At 42.1% G+C, this 17,092-nt stretch overlaps 1 protein-coding gene across 1 annotated transcript in view; it reads left to right on the forward strand.

The window, feature by feature from the left end:
• The window catches only part of si:zfos-911d5.4, a 247,088-nt gene that overhangs the window by 153,437 nt on the left and 76,559 nt on the right, over window positions 1–17,092 (forward strand). The window lies entirely within an intron of this gene.

Consider the following 17,092-nt stretch of genomic DNA (forward strand, 5'->3'; position numbering starts at 1 on the left):
CTTAGCATTCACATTAGAGAGACTTGTATTTATTGTCCAGATTTCTGAGGCATACAGGAAAATGGATAAAAGTCATTTTATTTTTCTTTCCTGCATGCAAGCTTGAGTTTTATTGTTGTTCACACATCCTAATAATTACTAGACTTAATTTTCTCTGGCAAGTTAATGAGCATTTAATGTGCAAAGACCACGCATACAAAAGAAATCATGTGTGTATTATATTGAAACAGCATATGTTATTCAGATGTATTTTCTTAGCAAAGCTTGGGTTATTATATTTAGTTGAGAACAGAACTTACTCCAAATATTATACAAGAGACTAACATAGATGTTTTTCAAATAAGAGTCAATTTCAGGAGTATCAAGAGTTGACAATATTCTTTGGGAAATAAAATTTGAGTAGTCGACAGTGTAAGTTACTTATACATGAATGTCATCTATAAACAGTTGGTGAAATGTATTTTAGCCTTCAAGACACTTTTGACAAAGTTCCACATGAAACACCTTTACCTAAATTAAAGTCATTGAATCTAGAGTAGGACATGCATTGAATAAGAAGTTAGTTATCAAAAGATGAAAAGAGAATGTACTTCAAGAAATGTAGTCTGAGACTGAAGAGAGGTGTTGAATAGCATCCCACAGACCACTTACTGAGTGAAAGTAAATTCTGTCTTTCATTTTTGATAAATTCCCAGATGTGAGTGCCTTTGCTTTCAGGTTTATTTTGGCACAATCACTATTCTATTTTCCAAAAGCAGAAATTGTTGGAAAAGGTCAGCAGGTCTGGCAGCAACTGTGGAGAGAAATCAGAGTTGAAGTTTCGTGTCTGGTGACCCTTCCTCAGGACTGATTGTAACTAGGAAAAAGTTGTTTATGCAGAAAATAGGGTGGGAGGTGGTGGTAAGGAGTAGACAATAAGTGAAAATAGAACTCAGAAAGAGAGAATAAAAGTTGGACAAACAAACCAGTGGATAACCATCAGCCTAAGAGAATGAATGGTTGTTAATGGGGACTATTAGTGCCTAACAATGGGCTGTGTGTAATAGTAGATCATGCTATAACAAGGCCTGGTATGTGTGGGGGTTGGGGAAAGGACATGGGATTAGGTGCCTCAAGCCCTAGAATTGTTAAATTCGATATTGAATCCAGAAGGCTGTAGAATTCCTAAGCGAGAAATGAGGTGCTGTTCTTCTAACATGAGCTCTTTGCTGAAGCTCTGCAGCAAGCCTGAGGCAGAGAGGTTAGCCAGGGAACAAGGTGGTATGTTGAAGTGGCAGGCAGCTAGAAGCTCAGGGTCGGTTTTGCAGACAGAACATAGATGTTCTGTGAAGCGATCACTCACTCGATGCTTCATTTCCCCATCTGGCCCTTCGAGCCTGCTCCGCCACCCAATAAGATCATGGTTAATCTTTTCGTGGACTCAGCTCCACTTACCTGCATTTTCACCATATCCCTTTATTCCTTTATTTTTCAAAAAAGTACCTACCTTAGCTTTAAAAGTGATTACTGAAATAGCATCAACTACTTCCCTGGGCAAGGAATTCCATAGATTAACAACCCTCTGGGTGAAAAGGTTCCTTCTCAGTTCAGTTCTCCACTTGCTTCCTCTAATCTTGAGGCCATGCCCTCTTGTCCTAGTCTAACCCACCAGTGGAAACATCTATTTCTATTTTATCGATTCCCTTCATAATTTTATATGTTTCTGTAAGGTCCATCCTCAGTCTTCTGAATTCCAATGAATATAACCCCAATCTACTCGGTCCCTCTTCATAAGCCAACCCCTTCAACTCTGGAATCAACCTAACGAACCTCCTCTGCACCCCCTCCAGTATCAGTGCATACTTTCTTCAGTAAGGAGACCTAATCTGCACACAGTACTTCAGGTGTGGCCTCACCGGCACCTTGTACAGCTGTGACAATACATCTCTGCTTTTAAACTCAACCCCTTTAGCAATGAAGGACAAAATTCCATTTGCCTTCCTAATTACTTGTTGTACCTGCAGGCCAACCCTCTGTGATTCATGCACAAGGACACCCAGTTCCTTCTGCAAATCAGCATGATGCAACTTTCTAACCATTCAAGTAATAATCAATTTTGTTGTTACTCTTATCAAAATGTATGACTTCACATTTACTAACATTGTATTCCATCTGCCAGACCTTTGCCCACTCACTCAATGTATCTATGTTCCTCTGCAAAGTTTCACAGTCCTCTGCACACTTTGCTGTACCACTCATCTTAATGTTATCGGCAAATTTTGACACCATACTTGTGGTCCCCAAATCCAAATCATCTATATAAATTGTAAATAATTGTGGTCCCATCACCGATCCTGGAGGCACACCACTAGTCACTGATTGCCAGCCAGAATATCACTCATTTATCCTCACTCTTTGCTTCCTGTCAGTCAACCAATCCTCTATCCACGCTAATACTCTACCCCTAACACCATGCGTCCTTATCTTATGCAGCAGCCTCATGTGCGGCACCTTGTCAAAGGTCTTTCAGAAATCTAGATGCACCACATCCACTGGGTCTCTGTTGGCCACCTTGCTTGAAATGCCTTCATAGAATTCCAAAAGATTTGTGAAGTGTGACCTCCCTTCATAAACTCATGCAGCGTCTGTTCAATAGGACAATTTCTTTCAAGATGCCCTGTTATTTCTTCCTTGATAATAGGCTCAAGCATCTTCCACAATACAAAGATTAAGCTCATTGGTCTATAATTCCCCATCTTTTGTCTACTTCCCTTTTTGAACAGTAGCATCACATTTGTTATTTTCCAATCTGCTGAGACTGCCCCAGAGTCCAGTGAATTTTGGAAAATTACCACCAGTCCACCTGCTATTCCTCCCGTCATCTCTTTTATAACCCTGGGATGCATTCCATCAGGGCCAGGAGGCTTATCAATCCTTAGCTCCATAAACTTACCTAACACTAACTCTTCTATAATAATAATTGTTTCCAGGTGCTCACCTACCTTCGTCTTTTCGTCACTTACTGGCATGTTAATAGTATCCTCCACTGTGAAGACCGACGCAAGGTATCTGTTCAATGCCTCCGCTTTTTCATCATATCCCATAACTAACTGTCCCTTCTCATCATCCAAAGGACCAATATTTACTTTAGCCACTCTTCTTCATTTTATATATTTATAGAAACTTTTGCTATCTGTCTTTATATTCTGGGCTAGTTTTTTTTTCTCATACTCTATCTTACTTTTCTTTATAGCTCTTTTTGTCGCTTTTGAAATTTTTTGAAATTTGAAACTTTTGAAGTTTCCCAAACCTTCTAGATTCCTGGTGTTTTTGGCCACTTTGTATGCCTTCTCTTTCACTTTGATAGCCTGCCTTATTTCCTTAGACACTCATGGCAGATTACCTCTCCTCTTGCCATCCTTCTTTCTCACCGGAATATACTTTTGCTGAGCACTTTGAAAAATCCTGATGTCGTCCTTGAATACCAGAGCTACACCACCTCCCTTGCATTCCTGTCTGTCCTTCCGTTTGGTTTGGTACCCCTGGATATTTAATTCCCAGTCATGACCATTCTGCAGCCATTTCCCTGTGATAGCTATCAAATCATATTCGTTCACGATTTGTGTCGTTAACTCATTAAATTTGTAATGAATGATACGATCATTCAGATAGAGTGCCTTTATGCTAGCTTTCTTACCGTCATGATTCACCACATCCCTAATATCTCCTGAGTTATTCCACTTCCTTTCTCAACCTTGGATTCCCCAGCACCATGTTTAATAGGGCCCTCTTCAGGGTCCAACCCATCTCCTGCACTTCAGCCCTCACCCCACTCTCTTCTATCCCACAACAGCAATGGGGTTCCTTTGCCTCACCTACCATCCCACAAGCATCGACATCTGGAGAATCAGTAGCTGCCATTTCTGCATCTCCAGCAGGATGCCACCAGCAGACATATATTCTCCTCCAACCTTATCAGCCTTCTGCATTCATTTGCTCTGGGATACCCTCGACCTTCACTCCCACTATCCTCCCACAGCCCCATGGCATTTTCCCTTGCAACCGCAGAAGGTTGCCTGTTGACTTCCTCATTTCCCAGTATTCAAGTGCTCAATCACTCCTTCCAGGTGAAGCAGCATTTACCTGCACTTCATTCAATCTAGTCTACCACGTTTGCTGCTCACAATGTGATCTCCTCCATATTAGGGAAATGAAGCATAGACTGGATGACGACTTCATAGAACACCTGCGTTCTCTCCGCAGAATTTACCATTCTGTTTTAATCTTATGCTTCAGTAAACTTCTGGATATTGAGAATTTCCTTTCTATTTAAAGCCAAGTAATTTTACTTTGATTGTGTATAACCTATCCATAAATGAGAGGCAATCCGAATTTGGCTGAAATAATACAGCAGTGTCATGTTTAAGCTGCATTGAATAAGTCAGTTAATTATGTAACGTGGTTAACATGCCTCAATTGTATTTTTTTCCCTCAAATGATTCAGTATTTTTTAACTTATTCATGAGATGCAGGCATTGCTGGCTAGTCCGGCATTTATCACCCATCCCTAATTGCCCAGAGAACAGTTAAGAGTCACCCATATTGCTGTGGAACTGAAATTGCATTCGGCCAGACCAGATTAGAATGGCAGATTTCCTTTCCTGAAGGGCATTAATGAACCAGATGGATTTTTATGACAATCAGCTGTGATTACATGGTTGCTATTAAGATTTTTATTCCAGATTTTTTTGCTTGAATTCAAATTTCACCATTCTGCAAATGGTTAGATGATTCAAACTCACGTACCCAAACATCAGCCCAGGGTTCAAGTTTACTTGTCCACTGACATTGCCACGACTCTATTACCTCTTCAAAGATAAAAGCATCAGAAGATTGATTTGTTGTAAGAGCATCATAGAAGCTCATATTTTTTGAAAACAAAACAAAAATTATCTTTAATCTTTATAACCTAATAATTTGCCAGATTGCTTTTTTTTAATATTGGTTTCACCAGAAAAGAATGCATAATGGGTGACGATTTTCATTCTTGGCAAATATCAAGGGGTAATGGACAGAGCATTCACAATGTTAACCGAACCTACTGTTAGAGACCCAAATAGTTTTGATGGTTGACTTTTATTTGTATTCAAAGGTGAGCTATGAGCATGGAATTGAAAGGGAGAACTTTGAACTGATTTCGGGCAGCTGAAAGCATTTTAAAAGGGAGGATGCGTAGACGAATTAAGAACAACCGTGCTCCTCCTGTAGACTAAAAATGCCAATTTTTAAAAAGAAAATTCTCAGTCCAACTTCTAGCAATTGCTGAACCCTGCATTACTAACATCTTTGGGGTTACCACTGATCAAAACTGAACCATTTAATTACTGCCGCCACAAGAGTACATTAGAGGCTTGGAATCAGGTGAAGAGTAACTGATTTCCTGTCTCCCCTGAAGTCCATCCGCATTTACAGAGCACAAGTAATGAATGTGATGAAATAGTTCCCACTTAGCTGGATGAGTGTAGATGATATTCAAGAAACCCAACAACATCCAGAACAAAGCAGCCTTAATGATTGACATCCCATGCAGCTCCTTAAACAATCACACCCTCACCATCTACAGGATGCAAAACAGCAATTCAGCAAGGCTTCTTCAACAGGACTTTCCAAAACCGCAACCGCTATCACCTGTAGGAATAGTGGCAGCAGATGCATGGGAACAGTTCCACTCACATGTTTCTCTCCATGTCACATGGAGAGTTGAAACTATATTGCTGGATCAAATTCCTGGAATGCCCTGCCTAGCAGCACTATGAATATGCTTATAGCATCTGGCTTGCAGTGGTTCAAGAAGGTGGTTCATCACCCTCTCAAGGGCAATAAAATACTGGCTGTAATGATGCCCACATCCTGTGAACAAATACTTTTTAAGGGACGCTCATTCTGGATGATTTCTGTTTTGTGCAAAAGGGTAGCTGCATCAGTTGTTGAGCAAAATGTTTAACTATGCTTGCATGAAAATAGGCTAATGAAACCATAGAATCCTAATTTGCACTTAAAACCTTCCTGTTTCCAGCAAAAGCATTGGCTGCCTGAATAGAGGACTGCTTAAAATGAGTAGCTTGAGGGAGGTTGACAGTAAAGCTCTGTCATTTTGGTCTTACTTCTACCCGTTTCTGCTGAAAAATAAGTGGTAGAAAGACCAGTATTCGCGCCAGAGACCTAAACACTTAACCAATGAAGTAAAAGAAAATTAACAAAAGGTCATGATGTAAATAGCGGTAATAACAAAATGAGAAAAATGTATTCTAAATCCATGTGTAGACACTTCTGGATTACCTTTATAATTGAGGAACTCTTGATGATTTCATCTAACATGTTGCATATTAGGAATTCTTGAGTTTCCCATCTAGTTCTGAGTCTAATTCTGGACAAGCTATACCAAGTATAATATGCAAATTGTTAGTGTGTGCTCACAATAAAAGCTTCTGATCAGCAGATATTGTAAAATATACAGAATAGCTTCATTTGAAGTTCATAGTAAATCTGATTGCTTCATTATCGATTACAATGCCAGCAAGTAACAACTTGGCAAGATAGTAGCATTGACTGAAATTGACCAAACCTGTATGCCTCAAATCAATTCACAGATGTGGTTGTAGCATTTACTACTGTATTCAGAAATGTACTGGAGCCCTTAAGGGGGTTAACCTGCTGTTTAATTCTGTTAAGACAGCTGTTTGTACTTCTAAATAGAACATGTTATGTGGTCAGATGAATCATGCTTTAATTAGCTTTAATGAATTCAATTGTTTGCAATAATCTCCTTGTCATGATAGAATATTGTCATATTTGATGTATGGAGCACTTGTTAATTTTTAAATGGAACTTTACTTTAGCCAATCATGTGAAGCAAATATTCTCATACAAAAATTAAAGCCTTGTACATTTTCTGCTTGACCTTTTATTTGCCTTTCACTTGGAAAACAAGGACACTGATGAGTCAGTGCTGTTTTGGGAGAATCACTAGCTGTTAATATAGGCAGTGGTGGTAGACAGTCTGCCTCCAGTCTGTAATTTCAAATCAGTGCGGTGGACTAATGTGCAAGGATAGTCAGCATTGTGGGGAGCAACAAGAGAGGTAAGATGACATGTCAGTCTGTTAGCTAACAATTAAATGTGGCACCTCAAGCAGATCAATTTGAGTTAAGGATTTTTGAGTGCAGCACCATGGAACCGTGCATTCTCAACTAACATAAAACCCATAGTTAATTTTCTTGGTGCTTGTGTTGCTGCCTTCCCTAGCCCTTTTTGCCAAGATAGGAGAAACAAAACACTATAATAAAACAGCAGTTGAAATATCAACATCCCAGCCTAATTAGAGTCAGCCTAATGGTTTATAATTGCATATCTGAAATGCACCAGTTGAGTTCTTTCTTGTGTAACTTGACTACATATCTCTTTGTGGTGATTAATGGAGCCTGCAAACTAAAATAGAGTTAATTTATTGTATGTTCTAGTAACTGTGTAAAAAAGGGGACACCACAAATTATTACCCTCTCGTTGCTGGAGATACATTTCATCTATGATTTACGGCAGATTCCTCACAGATTAAGCTTGTTAATTTTACTTACTGCCAACATTCTTCACTCCATTGCTAAAGAAAGAGGCATCACTGCTTTCTGAAATATACAAAATGAAAAGAGTGAGGTCCTGGACATCAGTTACATTAACTACTTTGTCCTTTTAATACATCTAATTACCAGGGCAAAAGAAAAAGACCATTTGTAGACTGCATGTAGCTGCTTTTCCAGCAGTGATGCCAGGGCCAATGCTTTGTGAGTTTTGTTCTACGATTCAGTGCTTTTGTTCGATGAAAAGGTTAAAGCCATTTACAGGAGCTAGCAAGATAAAACATTTTCAATAAGGACACACTGTACTTGTTTAAATTACCTATCAGAAAGAGGAAGGCATTAATGGACAAAAGTAGAGCAGCTTTTTATAAAAGTTGATACTTGGAAAATGCTTTACCTTCACAACAGACTTCTAGCAATTTTTATTACAAAACCATTAGCTGCAACATTTATTGTGTGTAGGTTAGATAGCAATTCAATTAAATTTTGATAGTTTTATATGTTGGGTATTGGATTATTCCATATATTTGAATAATCCCGAGTACAAAAATGTCAATTTAAAATATATATAAAATATATATTCTGCCATTATAAAAAGAATTCACCATGAATGTCACAATGGCACTTGCATTTGTTCTTGGATTAAAATGGATAATGGTAAGGAACCATGATGTTTCACATATATCCCTGCCTTAGACCTGCTCGTTTCATGAAATAATTTATCATCATTGAATGTAGTTTGCATGTTCCAATAGCAATACTTCCTTTCCTCAATCAGCTAATCAAATGACATAACTTTTAATTCATCAGGATTTGGTTAGGGTAAGTAATGAACAAGTCATTGGAGTACAATTTGTGTACACAACACTAGCCATTGAATTCTTAAATTAAGTTCTCTTATTTGGTAACTGCCGCCAGCATTCGAACTTCCTATTTTTTTGCACCTCATCTTCCCACCATCTTCAATTTAAGGTTATATTAATGTCCACATCGGGTAGCCTGGATGCTCCAATAGTAATGCTTCCTTCCCTTGATCAAATGACTGGGATACTTGAAAATTCATCACAATTTCCTTAAACCAGGCAATGAACAAATGGAAATACACTTCTTGCATGCAGCAATTGTAATTGTATTCACAGTAGCTGAATTCACAAATTTATTTGCTTACTTGAGATTTGGTACCAATAGTCAGACATTCTGACACTAAAATTTGGTTCCTTACTATAGTTTCTGCAAATGATACATATTTAATGTGGTGTGCACATTGGCTGCTCCTCACCTGCATCATGGTCTTTGCCACACAATTTTGGCTCACTAGTGTGGTCTTCAGGTGCACGTGCCAGAAATGTACAGGATTGACAGCTCCTGATGTCAATCAGCGTATAATTTTAGTGTATAACACAGCAGTAAATTTTCTACCGAGTGCCTGTACGCATTTCTACCCTTACCACACGACTTTTTTTTTAAATTTAACCTATTTTCCTAATCAACCTTTTCAAAACTTACTTTCAGTTCAGGCATAGGGACACTACCACTGTGCCACGAGAGGCCCCTACCACACCACTAATAATGCCTTCTCTGAAACATGCACAGCTCAGCATTCATTCAGTATCAGGAAGGATCCTCATACCAGCACTATTTGAAGTGATGAACTACTTGCGGGCTGGTTGCTGATTGATTTCTCCTCGGGTGTTTGTGGAAATGGATTTTCAACTTCTGTCTAAAATTGGTGAAGCCAATAGAGAATGAAACTCCATATGGAATACGTATTGTTTTGGTCAGGCTGCTTACTTTCAGACATGGGTGCTATGCCATCTCCTTGGTCCATGGCCTACAGCATTTGTGCAGAGGTAGTACAGAAGAGGTCATACTGATCAGGATAGAGGAGCAAAAGGACTCACAGCAGCAGTCCTTTTTTTTCCAGGGAGCACTTTCTTATTTTAATCAACCTCATGAAAACATGCATTTTGCCTCTTGTTTTACAAGAGTGAAATCTGTTACCAATTGCAGACAGACCTTCAGCTTACAGGGCAAGACAGTGCTGGCAGTAGCCATCAAGGAAACCATTGCGAATTTTTTCACTCTGGGATCTTTCCAGCCTGGGGCCTGTTCACACCTCCAATGCAGAATTAGAATGGCTTGGAACACACTCTGTTGTGCACCTTTTCACTTCTGTTCCTGCCCAGAATGTCTTCATCAACCAGTTTCAGTAGCCACTATATATTAAGAGAGACAATCTGGCTTTAAACATTGTAGGCTAGCTTCATGTAATGGAAGTCTCATTCAAACTTGGACTCCTTGCTGAGACATTCAGCTACTCAGTAGCCAGTTTAATACTGGGTCATACACTGCCATAATTTAAATTAGCAAGCAGCGTGAACTTTGTATGGTGCCTACATCAGAATGAATTAGCATAGTTCAATCAGCTCCAAGTCAGGGTGGTGAGTGTCCAGGAGGGGAACCAGCTGATGGTGATTTACATATAAATTTGTCAACCTTGACCTCTTCGATTATAGTGTTCACAGGTTAAAAGGCCCTGTTGATAGAACTTTGGTTAATTGCTGCAATACAACTCACCATGATGGTAGTGTTATAGTAATGTGACTGGACCAGTACTCCAGAGTTGTTGCCCTGGGGACATGAATTCAAATAGCACCATTGCAGCTGGTGTAATTTAAGTTCAATTAGAGTCATAGAGTCACAGAGATATACAGCATGGAAACAGACCCTTTGGTCCAACTTGTCCATGCCACCCAGATATTCTAACGTAATCTAGTCACATTTGCCAACACTTGGCCCATATCCTTCTGAAACCTTCCTATTCATATACCCATCCAGATGCCTTTTAAATGTTGCAATTGTATTAGCCTCCACCAATTCCTCTGGCAGCTCATTCCATACACGTACCACCTCTGTGTGAAAACGTTGCCTCTTAGGTCTCTTTTATCTTTCCCCTCTCACCCTGAACCAATGCCCTTTAGTTCTGGATTCCCCCACTGCAGGGAAAAGACATTGTCTCTTTACCCTATTTATGCCCCTCATGATTTTATTAATCTCTATAAGGTCACCCCTCAGCCTCCGTCGCTCCAGGGAAAACAGCTCCAGCCTATTCAGCCTCACCCTATTGCTCAAATCCTCCAACACTGGCAACATCCTTGTAAATCTTTTCTGAACCCTTTCAAGTTTCACAACATCCTTCCAATAAGAAGGAGACCAGAACTGCAATCAATATTGCAAAAGCGGCCTAATCAATGTCCTGTACAGATGCAACATAACATCCCAACTCCGATACTCAATGCTCTGACCAATAAAGGAAAGTATACCAAATGCCTTCTTCACTATCCTATCTACCTGCAACTGTCCTTTCAAGGAACTATGGACCTTCACTCCAAGGTCTCTTTGTTCAGCAACACTCCCTGGGACCTTACCATTAAGTATATAAGTCCTGCTCTGATTATGAGGTACTGCATTTTGGAAAAACCATTTATCTAAATTAAACTCCATCTGCAACTCCTCAGCCCATTGGCCCATCTGATCAAGATCCTGTTGTAATCTGAGGTAATCTTTGCTGTCCACTACATCTCAGGTTTTGGCATCATCTTAAAAGCTGACTCAGTTGTAAAGAACTATCTGGTTCACGAATGCCATGTAGGGAAGGAAATCTGCCATCCTTAACTGGTCTGGCCTATATTTGACTCCAGATCCACAGTAATGTGTACGGGTGTACACGACGATGCCACTGTGTATTGTTGGTGGAGGGGGGTGAATTCTTATAGGTGATGGTTGAAGTGCTGATCATCTGAGCTGCATTACTTTGGATAGTGTTGAACTTCTTGATTATTGCATTCATCCAATGAATATGGACGAGTTGCATGGAAAGGTCATTTCCGAGCTATACATCTCTGTGACTCTAAGTGGAGATTAAGAACATAAGAACTAGGAGTGGGAGCATGCAATTCAGCCCCTCGTGCTTGTTATGCCATTCAATGGCTGATCTTATCTGGGCCTCATTTCTTCCATTATCCCCTAATTGTGCCTTGTAGTTTGTTTACAGGATGTAGGAGTCAGGAGGTGAGTGCACTCACACTTTATGTTACTGCAGCCACCTCCGATCAAGACTCATGGTCTATGGTTCTCACACTTGCATCCAGCATTTTCCCTCACTCACTCCTATGCACACCATACCACTAACCCTGCATGCCTTGCGCACTGTCTCCTGACCTACTTGGGACACCTCACCACAATTTCCCCCATCTGGATCAGCACTAACAGCTTTGCCAACCACATTTGTCTCACTCCACCACCTGCTTCTCTCATTCCAGGAGAAAATGGTTCAGAATGGTCAAAAAGGCCAGAACAGATGATGGGGTATCTGGCTACGAGGTGAGGATCTTGGCTCTTGTCAAAGAGGCCTGGCACCAGTTCTATAAAGGTGCTGAAGCATCCATTTTCCAACAACTAAGTAAGAAGCAATACCCATGATTATGCTAGTTCCCTATTACCTCCAATGGGCATCTGTGCCAAGCCCATGGACTGATCTAAGAGGCTGCACTTGACTTACTGTGCCAGGACTCCATGACAGATGAATGTCTCCTTGGACTTCAGTGTGGATTACTGCCCCTAACTTTGAGACATGGATGTTTGCTTGCACAATGCATAGTGTGTTTGCTGCAGAAGACGTTGGCACATGGTACAAGAATGAGATTAGTTTCGCAGTGAGCTGTACAACAAGATGTCTACCTCATGACTGATGACTGCTGACTAATAGAAAAGTTCCTTGGTTTTGTGTCTATACTAAAAGGCAAGGTGATGCAGCAGGTCTGTCAACCTTTAAATTCTGGCTGAAGGGGCAAAGTGCTAAAAGACAAGACAAGGCAGGGATGCTGTGAGCATCCAGAAAGGCATGAAGTGAATAAGCGAATGGAGGTGATTGAGCAACTTTGAGGAGCACCCTGGCCCAATCTGTGCCATGCTATGTGGTAGGACTGCTATGTGTTCAATGCCAATGTCTATGGAAGGTGTTACATGTACAGTATGGAGATGCCTGCCAACAGAGAGTGGAGGGCAAATGCTAGGGACTATTCAGGGTAGCTCGAGACTGACAGTTCTTGTCCAGGTGCACAATGGCCTTTTAAAGATGGTACGAACTCAAGGGTTGCTGGTGAATTAATGAGAGATGAATTATTCTGGGAATGGCTATTGGAACTGGAATCAGCCATGGTAGGTAGCTCAGGAGGCAAGATTGGTAAGACATGGCAAGAAAACCCAAAAGGCGCCCTAGCACGGGTCCTTTCAAAGGACTTGATGCAATTCGGGCATAGTCAAAATCAAATGGGCAAAAATAGCTTCATTAAGGAGTTCATAGATTGTTTTTGGGATCGTTTGTTAGAACAGCATGTTACGGAGTCAATCATAAAGCAGGCTATACTACACCTTGTATTGTACAGCAAGATCAGGTTAATTAATGACCGAGTTTTGAAGGCATTGCTAGATGCCAACACTATGATATGATTGAAGTGTATCTTCGGTTTGAGGAGGAGAAGAGTGAGTTCAGCATTAGTATTCTAAACTTAAAAAGGGCAATTATGTGGGCGTCAAGCAGAGCTAACTAATATGAACTGGTGAATCAGGTTAAGGAATAAGTCAATAGAGATGCAATGGCAGACAATTAAGAGGATATTTCAGAACACATAAAATAGATACATTCTAATGGGAAAGAAACTTTCCAACAGGAGGACCACCAACCATGATTACCTAAAAACGTTATAGATATTATTGAATTTAATTACTTAATTACAGAAAGATGAGTGGCAGTTTAGAAAATTGGAAAGAATATTAATACAGTAAATAATAACAAAAATGTTAATGAAGCAAAATTAGGAAAGAAAGCTAACGAGAACTATAAAAGCAGAGTAAGAGTTTCTATAGATCTTTTAAAAAGAAAAGAATGAACAAAGTGAGTGCTAGTCATATAGAAAATGAGTCTGGGGAATTAATAATGAAAAATACAGAGATGACAGTTAAATTGAGCAGATATGTGTATAGAGGATATGCGTCAAATGTTTGGGGAGTGCAGTATCAGGTTTGTGAGTTGTTAGGTTTGGGGGATGATGGGAGTCTTGATGTTGTCAGGCTAACTGGGATGAGTGTGTCAGACAAATGTGGTGGGTATCAAGCAGAATCATTTGTAATTGAGCCAAGTTAATGATGGGGAGAATAGTTGTCTGATCAGGTGGGGGTTTTCAGCGGTCCACAGAGTGTCGGTGGTTAAGGAGATAACTATGCTTCTTAAGTGAGTCAAAATCCTCCAAATTCTCCAACTTTACTGGACTCTTGGAGGGAATTACTCATCTGAAAATTCAGATTTCCCAAGCAATTCCCTTGGAGTCTGCTGCACTGAGGAGTCTGCATGGTCCTGACACACAACTCCAATTTATATTGCTCCAACTCTCTGGTTATCGGAATCTCTGGCCATAAGGCCACAGCTATTGGGCATGGTTTGTGGCATGGCTATGGCTGTCACATCCCACCAGAATTGTGCAGGAGCATGTGATACTAGCCCAGATTGACATCACTGGCACATTGCAGTATCTGGCACCTCTGCTGATAAGTGGATAAGGGTTGTTTGAGGTAGTTCACCAATCCATCTATGTCTGTACTGTGTCAAGACTATCTATTATCAGTGTAGAGGATAGACTACTAATGAGAATAAACAGAAGAGACACTTGTCTCAGTTAACAAGATGGTTTATTACATGAAAGCAATAAATACAAATTACATTACTGATCAGGCATAGTTACTAAGGAGTCTCAGGAACTGCACAGAATACATCTGCTCACTCAAAAGCTAGTGTAACATTCACTGTCTACACCCAAATACTGTGTGTGACATCAGACTGGTTGGAGCTAATGCAACTTCAATATTAACCTTTTCAGAACCATTACCTTATACAGCAAAGTGATTGGGAGGAAGCATCAATAACCCCTGACTTGCCATTGGCAGGCCACTTCCAGTTTTCTGCTGGGATCCTCTATCAGTATGGGCTTGTCCAATGTCAGGAAGATGACACAGCACTATCAGCATTCCTGCAGCTGGCCCAGCCTGACCTTCTATTCCTCCTGGGCGGAAATGGGTACTGCAGATGCTGGAGATTAGAGTCAAGGTTAGAGTGGTGCTGGAAAAGCAGGTCAGGCAGCATCCAAGGAGCAGGAAAATCAACGTTTCGGGCAAAAGCCCTTCATCAGGAATGAGGCTGGGAGCTTCGGGGGTGGAGAGATAAATGGGAGGGGGTTGGGGCTGGAGAGAAGGTAACTGAGAGTGCAATAGGTGGGTGGAAGTGGGGTAAAGGTGATAGGGAGAGGAGGGTGGAGCGGATAGGTGAGAAGTAAGATCGACAGGTGGGACAGGTCACAAGGATGGTGCTGAGCTGGAAGGTTGGAACTGGGGTAAAGTGGGGGGAGGAGAAATGAGGAAACTGGTGAAGTCCATATTGATGCCATGGGATTGAAGGGTCCCTCGGCGGAAGATGAGGCATTCTCCCTCCAGGCATCGGTGATGAGGGAGTGGCGATGGAGGAGGCCCAGGGAACTGCATGTCCTTGGCAGAATGGGAGGGGGAGTCGAAATGTTCGGCCACGGTGCGGTGGGGTTGATTGGTGCGGGTGTCCAAGAGATGTTCTCTGATGCACTCTGTGAGAAGGCGTCTGGGCTCCCCAGTGTAGTGGAGACCGCACTGGAGCAACGGATACAATAAATGACATGTGTGGAAGTGCAGGTGGAACTTTGATGGATGTGGAAAGCTTCTTTGGGGCCTTGGATGGAGTTGAGGGGGGAAGGTGTGGGCGCAGGTTTTGCAATTCCTGCGGTAGCAGGGGAAGGGCATCTCCAACCACATGGGAGGGGAAATTACGGTCTTTAAAGAAGGCGGCCATCTGGTGTGTTCTTTGGTGGAACTGGTCTTCTTGAGAGCAGATGCGGCGGAGACAGAGGAATAGGGAACACGGGATAGCATTTTTGCAGAAGGTAGAGTGGGAGGAGGTGTAATCCAGATAGCTGTGGGAGTCAGTGGGTTTGTAGAAAATGTCAGTGTTGACAGAGTTGATGGAATTGGAGAGGTCCAGGAAGGGGATGGGAGGTGTCAGAGCTGGTCCCAATGAATTTAAGGTCAGGGTGGAATGTGTTGGTGAAGTTGATGAACTGTTCAACCTCCTTGTGGGAGCACGAGGTGGCACCGAAGCAGTCATCAATATAGCGGAAGAAAAGGTGGAGAGTGGTTCCAGTCTAACTTCGGAAGATGGACCATTCTGTCTAGCCGACAAAGAGACAGGCATAGCTGGGGCTCATGTGAGTGCCCATGGCTACCCCTTTCGTCTGGAGGAAGTGGGAGGATTCAAAGGAAAAACTGTCGAGTGTGTGGACCAGTCCAGCCAAACAAATAAGGATGTCAGTGGAAGGGTACTGGTGGGGACGTCAGGAGAGGAAGAAATGGAGGGCATGGAGGCCCTGGTTATGACAGATGGAGATGTAGAGGGACTGGGTGCCCATGGTGAAGATGAGGAATTGGGGGCCAGGGAAACAGAAGTTTTGGAGGAGGTGAAGGGCGTGGGTAGTATCCTGAACGTATGTGGGGAGTTCCTGGACTAGGAGTGATAGGACAGTATTGAGGTATGTGGAGATGAATTCGGTGGGGCAGGAGCAGGCTGAGATGATGGGTCGGCCGGGGCAGTCAGGCTTGTGGATCTTGGGTAGGAGGTAGAATCAGGCGGTGCAGGGTTCCCGAACTCTGAGGTTGGAACTGTAGGTAGAAGATCCCCTGAGGTGATAAGATGGACCATCTCTGACACCTCCCTCCCCTTCCTGGACCTTTCCATCTCCATTAATGACGACCGACACTGATATTTTTCACAAACCCACCGACTCCCACAGCTACCTGGATTACACCTCTTCCCACCCTACCTCTTGCAAAAATGCCATCCCGTATTCCCAATTCTTCCCCCTCCGCCAGGAGGACCAGTTTCACCACAGAACACACCAGATGGCCTCCTTCTTTAGCGACCGCAATTTCCCTTCCCACGTGGTTAAAGGTGCCCTCCAACGCATCTCGTCCACATCCCGCACCTCCATCCTCAGACCCCACCCCTCCAACCGTTCCACCCTCCCAACCTTCGCATAAACCAAATCGGCCGCCGACATTTCTGCCACCTCCAAAAAGACCCCACCACCAGGGATATATTTCCCTCCCCACCCCTTTCCGCCTTCCGCAAAGACCGTTCCCTCCGTGACTACCTGGTCAGGTCCATGCCCCCCTACAACCCACCCTCCCATCCTGGCACCTTCCCCTGCCACCGCAGGAATTGTAAACCCTGCGCCCACACCTCCTCCCTCACCTCTATCCAAGGCCCTAAAGGAGCCTTCCACATCCATCAAAGTTTTACCTACACATCCATTAATATCATTTATTGTATCCGTTGCTCCCAATGC

This window comes from Chiloscyllium plagiosum, chromosome 22, assembly GCF_004010195.1.
Source record: "Chiloscyllium plagiosum isolate BGI_BamShark_2017 chromosome 22, ASM401019v2, whole genome shotgun sequence".
NCBI classification, from domain to species: Eukaryota; Metazoa; Chordata; class Chondrichthyes; order Orectolobiformes; family Hemiscylliidae; genus Chiloscyllium; species Chiloscyllium plagiosum.